The following is a 6,000-nucleotide window of genomic DNA, read 5'->3' as shown; positions in this document are numbered from 1 at the left end:
GTGTCGGAGAGGCTTCGGGATGGCTGCGGCCGCGCGAGCGCTGGTCGGCGGCGACGGGCTCCGTTCGGTCGCGGGAGGGAGAGGGAGCAGAGGGGGATAGGGACAGAGGGAAGGAGCGAGGAGAGTGAGAGAGGGAGCCAGGGGCTGCGTGGCGTCGCGGGAGGCGACCAGGGGAGGAGGAGGTGGCCGGGGCGCGTGGCCGCGCGCGCCGGGCGCGTGCCCGTCCTCCTGGCAGGGAGGAAGACAACACGGGGACGTGGCGGTGGTGGCTGGGCCAGGCCTCAGCCACAGTGCTGGGCCAGGTGGGCTGAGAGGTGAGCGCCAGGTAGTCCTTCTGCTCTCTCTTTCTTTCTCTTTTCTATTTTCTGCAGTTTGTTTTGATTTAGTTTTAGACACTAAATCATTGTTTTATAAATTCTGTAGGTTTTTATGTGGCTTGCTAAAATATATACAAAGCCACTCACAAACTTCCAGAATTATTGGAGTCATATTTAATATATATTAAATATAAATCCAAAGCAAATAGTTATTGGATTAATTCAAATGGCCAAAATAATTATCTCTGTGACTCCAAAAATATTGATTTGAATTTTACCTCTTACCAATATTTCTATGGAATAACAGGAACATTTTCTTGGACTCATTTGAGAAGATTTAAATGTTGGTTATTTTTAGAGGTTTCCTGAGGCTTTTTGAAAATTCCTCAATTCAAATTTCATTTGAATTTAAACATGATGCACACATGGAAGCAAGCATAGGTCAGGCCAGAACTAGGGATGTGACATCCTCGGCCCAATCTAACTAATCGGGGGACGACGTGGTGAGTACCCCCTAGTCCAGGACACCGTCAGTAGCCCCCTGAACCGGTCTTCAAGTTGGGGACGCTCCTCGATTCTTCCGAACTGTTCTTCATCTCTAGTCGTCGGTCTTGAAAACTGGTTCAACAAATCTTCTCATCTTCGATCTTGAGGATCGCAAAGTAAATCCGAAGAGTTTATATGTCGGGTATCCGAGGAGCCCCTTTAAGTTTCCGACCTTTATCAATGCCTTGTTATTATTATGCCGCACTTCAGGTTTGAAGTTATTCCCGGGCGGCAGCGTCCTCTTACGTCCGAGCTCCAACGCCGGATTGCATTTGAGGTATCTTTTGCAGCCAAGCACCAACGCCGGACTGCTTCCAAGCTCCAACGCCGGAATATATCCAAGCTCTAATGCCGGACTATGTCCAAGCTCCAACGCCGGACTGTATCCGAGCTCAAACACCGGACTATGTCCAAGCTCCAACGCCGGACTGTATCCGAGCTCCAACGCCGGACTATGTCCAAGCTCCAACGCCGGACTGTATCCGAGCTCCAATGCCGGACTATATCCGAGATGTCACAGATCATCTGGGTTCAAAAAGTTGAAGGAGTTTAGCCGAGCTTAATGCTGGAAATGCCCTCTATGGAGCCAGCCACTGGCGCCCGAGCTTAATGTCGGGCTGCTTCTGAGGTGGTGCACCACCCCTGACTGCAGGCTGATTTTTTGATTGGTGCAATTTATTCTCTGCTGAGATATATAGCCAGCAGCCCTCAAGGTATGTGCGTCGGTCTATAACCCAAGATGCACCTAAAGGAAAACATGAAACCGCTGATCCTAGTTGCCCCTGAGACTCAGGTCGATGCGCGAAACTGGCCTGAGGATCAATTCCTAGCTCGGCAGCATACATAGGAATAGAAACGCGGTGTGCAAAGTCATCGAGACTCAGGTTGGGTGCGGCCGACCATCCTGAGGATAATAATCTCCTCGAAAACTATACTGCACTTTAAATCTTCTGCATTGGATAAGCAATGCAGTAGCCCCCGAGACACTGGTCGGGTTGCGACACCAGATCAGGGGATCGATGTACCCCTTTAATATTTGTAAATAATAAGCACGAAGCCCAGTAGTCCCCGAGCCTTAATGTGGGCACGGGTGGCCGAATTAAGGATCGATGTCCAAAGTAAAATCACAAATTATGTGTAATGATTCTATGTGCCCAAGTACTTTGCATCATCAATGCTCGCATCCGCATTGTACAAAACTTTGTTGATCGGACATCGGCTTGAACCTCCTCGGCTAGTAGCCAAGGAGTGTTTGTCCCACTTTATAAAGCCTTTATGAGGGCAAAGATTTGTGGCAAACAAGGCAATCCGACCATACGGTTTTATAAACAAAGGTACGCAGAGAGACATGTTATATTATTGTTTAACATAAGAAACATCATCCAAAGAAAATAGTCCCACTATCGGTTCCTTTCTTTGGGTTGTCATGCTAAGCATGATCCTGAAACCTCAGCTCCGATCAATGTGGGAGGAAAATACTGAGGATTTAGTTCGGGGAAAGCTTCCAAACTCTGTGGTCTAAATGAACCCAAATTTTCACTTCCGTTGCGACCGTTTATAATCTGAAAGTGGCCCATCGTCGGCTTCTACCCCCTTGTAGATGCTATGTAGGGTGTTTCCGAAATAACAACACAACCCTTAGCCAAGGTCTCGGTGCCCGAAGGCGGTTGTGTTGGCGGAAACGAGGCAATCAGATATGCGGGCTTTATAACTTTCACTTAGTCATAGGAGGTTAAAGTTGGGAGGCCAGCAAGTAGCCCCCCGCTTAGTGTTTGGCGACAGCCGAGGTCAAGCCGTAAACACTTCGGCCAATGTTATGAATAGCCCGTCATTTAATACAGTCATTGGACTGTTGACCAGTTTACGCTTATTGTGATGGTCACTTTTCGGCTTTCTCCACTAGGGTGCTCAACCATGCGAGCCGGAAGCACAATCGCAGTGGTTCTCCCTTTGCACACCTAGACGAACAAAGCGGAACATAGGAGACAAGCACAGGAGCCGGGCAACCCAACCATTGACCGAAGACACAATTCGAAACTGATACATATATAGCAATATCCGAGAATTTTTGCCGAATCTCTAAAGGTGTCCGGCATTGCACTACAAGACTTATGCGGAAAACACACAAATAGTTTAAAAGTGCCATAAACTTGGAAAACCAAGAAACGTCAGTAAAAACTTGACGTCCGAACAAGATCAAGTGTTCGGTGCCAATCCGAAAATTGGTCTTAGAGAAAAAATTGTGCTTCTGTCGTGCTTTAACATGACACATCCTATCTCAAGACTTCAAGCGGGTCAGCCTACGGCTTCAACCTTCTATCCCGAAGGTTGATGAGAGGGAAATCGGGCTATTGACCACACACTTGCGTCGAAAAAAGGAGTGATAGAAAAAAAACTTTGCAACGACTAGGAAGAAGAACACTTATTATAAAACAGCTCATATAAATTTAACAGCCCCCAAGTGACTTGGGTAAAAGAATGAATGTATGTACCGAAGTACTTATATCATATCTATGTTCACCCGAACTTTAAACGCGTCTTAACCGACCGTCAGCCTCTCCCTCTTTGGTCAAGGACCAAAAAGTGTTATGTACTCCACCTGTCGAGAATATCGACGGTGTTTCCGATAACCAGGCAATCAGGTCATAAGGCTGTAACATACAAAGCGCGCTCAGGGAACTTATGCTATATTACTGACAAAGTGTAAGAAGCATCTTTGAAGAAAATAGTACCCCCACCGATACCTTTCTTCGGTGCTCATTGTTAATATGAGACTTGTGCAATAGATTTTTTGTACTCATGAGTTCCGTTGTGTGCCGACCATAATTGAATAAGAATAAGAGCACTAGCTTTCGGCTTCACCCAGTCTGAGGTCAGAGCTCGGAAGAACCGGTCATGACAATCGCAGAGGTGCTCCCTTTACTCCCTAGCAGAACAATCGGGAACATAGGGGTAAGCACAGGAGCCAGACAACCCAGCTTGCAAGTCGCTTAGGTCAATATGGTGCATATTGTGGCGTAATACATGAACAAGGAACAAAGCCATACAAGTATAATCATATGCAAGAGGAAAAGCTCCAGCAAGGGAGCCCCCAATTAAACGGGGTATTTGAATTTGTGTGTCACAAACAAAGTTTGGACAGGGAAGTTTTTCACAAGCAACTTTTTGCCAAAAAGTATAATGCTTGGTCGAACCGAACAAAATTTAAAACTGAAAGTACTTGAGCATGAGAGCGACTTAGCTTAGTTAATGTGTTCAACATTGATGACACGGTCCAAGCTTGATGCGGGATAAGGTTCCAGCCACCAGGTTGGTCCCGAGGTGGCCGAGCAAAGAGTTCGGCACCCCCAAAAGATGAAGCCCCCGACTGCGGTTATGGCGCAGGTCGGCTTGCCAAGGTGACAACACAATTCGGTCGAAGGAGGCGACAATGCGGCTCAGTCTGAGTCAATTGGCTGCATAGAAAAATAGTGCAAACCAAAAAATAATGACAAATAAAGATCATAATGTATATTAAAAAAAATTCTTCTACTTATTTAATACAAGTGAAAGAAATAATGAAAGAGATGTGGCCTGAGTGTCAAGGTCAATGTCGATGCAGGGCGTCGGCGTGACGCAATGAAGGCGTGACAAAGCCCGAATTCATAGGTCGGTCCGAGTTCCGGATACGGTGTTCGCCGAACTATGCACGGAGACTGACCGAACCACCACGCAATCTTCGCTAATGCAGCCATCATTAGATAGACCTGTGTACACATGATGGAACAAAGCGGAGTAATAATTCCTTGGAAAAAATAAACCCGAACAAGCAAAAATTGCTGGGATTAATAGCACCTGGTTTATTTGTTGTAGCGGTTCGAAGAAAGGTTACTCCCAAAATTGGGACTCGATCCGCACACCCATTGCCTGATAGGTGATGAAGCGATTGCATGGCGATCTTGGCAAAGGTTGGCTCGCCACGGCGAAGCCCGTGGTCCAGCTAATGTGATGAAGCTGGTCGGCTGGTGACGCCGAAGTCTCTGAAGTAAGTTGGTGAAGAGATGGCGAAGTACTCGGTCTAGCCGAGGTGACGGAGCAGGTCGATAAGGAGACGTTGCAGCTGTCGTGTCAGCTGGGGTGTTGAAGTAGTCCGGCGTGAAGGACATCGGCTCGATGAAGCAACAGTTTGGCCATGCCGATGCAGGTCGTAACTTATGACGTGATCAATGCTGGCTTGATGAAGTGACCGTGCGGCGATGCCGGTGTGCCCGCTCCGTGTAGTCCATGGGGCAGAGATGTTGGTGACGATTTATCCTTCGCGATGTCGAACTATTGTTCGGCTAGCCGAGATGATGATCCGAAGAAATTGAGCTCGACTCAGCAAAGCGACGACGTGTCTAACGCGGGTCGGCCGCCGTGGAGTGATGTTGTCGGGCTGGTTTGACACCGGCGCGACGGTGAAGGTCGTATTGCAAGAATACTTTTAATACTACTGGGACGTGTTTGAGAATAAAACACAACACCCCATACGAAAAATCCTTCAAAAGGGATGTCCGAGATCCCGTTCATAAAGAAGATGAACTCGGGTCGGACTCGTTCTCGCGCAGAAAACAGATCCGAAAAGTGATGCACTAATCGGAAGTTTCTCGGAGTTTGGACGGTTGGATCGAGCTGAATTTTTGGCAGGTGGTAGATATGGGAATTCTGCAGCAAATCAATGGTTGGATCTTCCTAAGGACATCCGAGCTAGATGCCGGACACCACGTTCTAAACTTGTCCGGATTCTCGTCCAGATTCAACAGGGCTCCAGTATATCGGAGATTGCCGGAGATTCCTCCATCGGAACTCGACGAAATTTTTGCAGGGTTGTTGTAGACTTAATTCCGCATACTTCCACCGAAGCAATCATTTAGCCAACACTTGAGGAGGCGGTGCCGGCGGATACGAGTTTGCTATCCAGAAAAATAGCACGGTCGCCCGAGGGCAATGTTGACGTTGAGCCCTTGAGTTCCATGGATGATTCCTCCATGATCTCGATAGATATCGGAGTTGATGTTGATGAAGGCCCTCATCCGACCATGACGATCGGCGGTAGGGCGCAGTCCTCGGTCAAGCCAAGGTGACCAGTCAAGCTGGTGACGAAGAAACTGACGTTGCA

Source organism: Triticum dicoccoides, chromosome 7B, assembly GCF_002162155.2.
Source record: "Triticum dicoccoides isolate Atlit2015 ecotype Zavitan chromosome 7B, WEW_v2.0, whole genome shotgun sequence".
NCBI lineage: Eukaryota > Viridiplantae > Streptophyta > Magnoliopsida > Poales > Poaceae > Triticum > Triticum dicoccoides.
The sequence above is the reverse complement of the archived record's forward strand: the minus strand, read 5'-3'. Positions refer to the sequence as shown.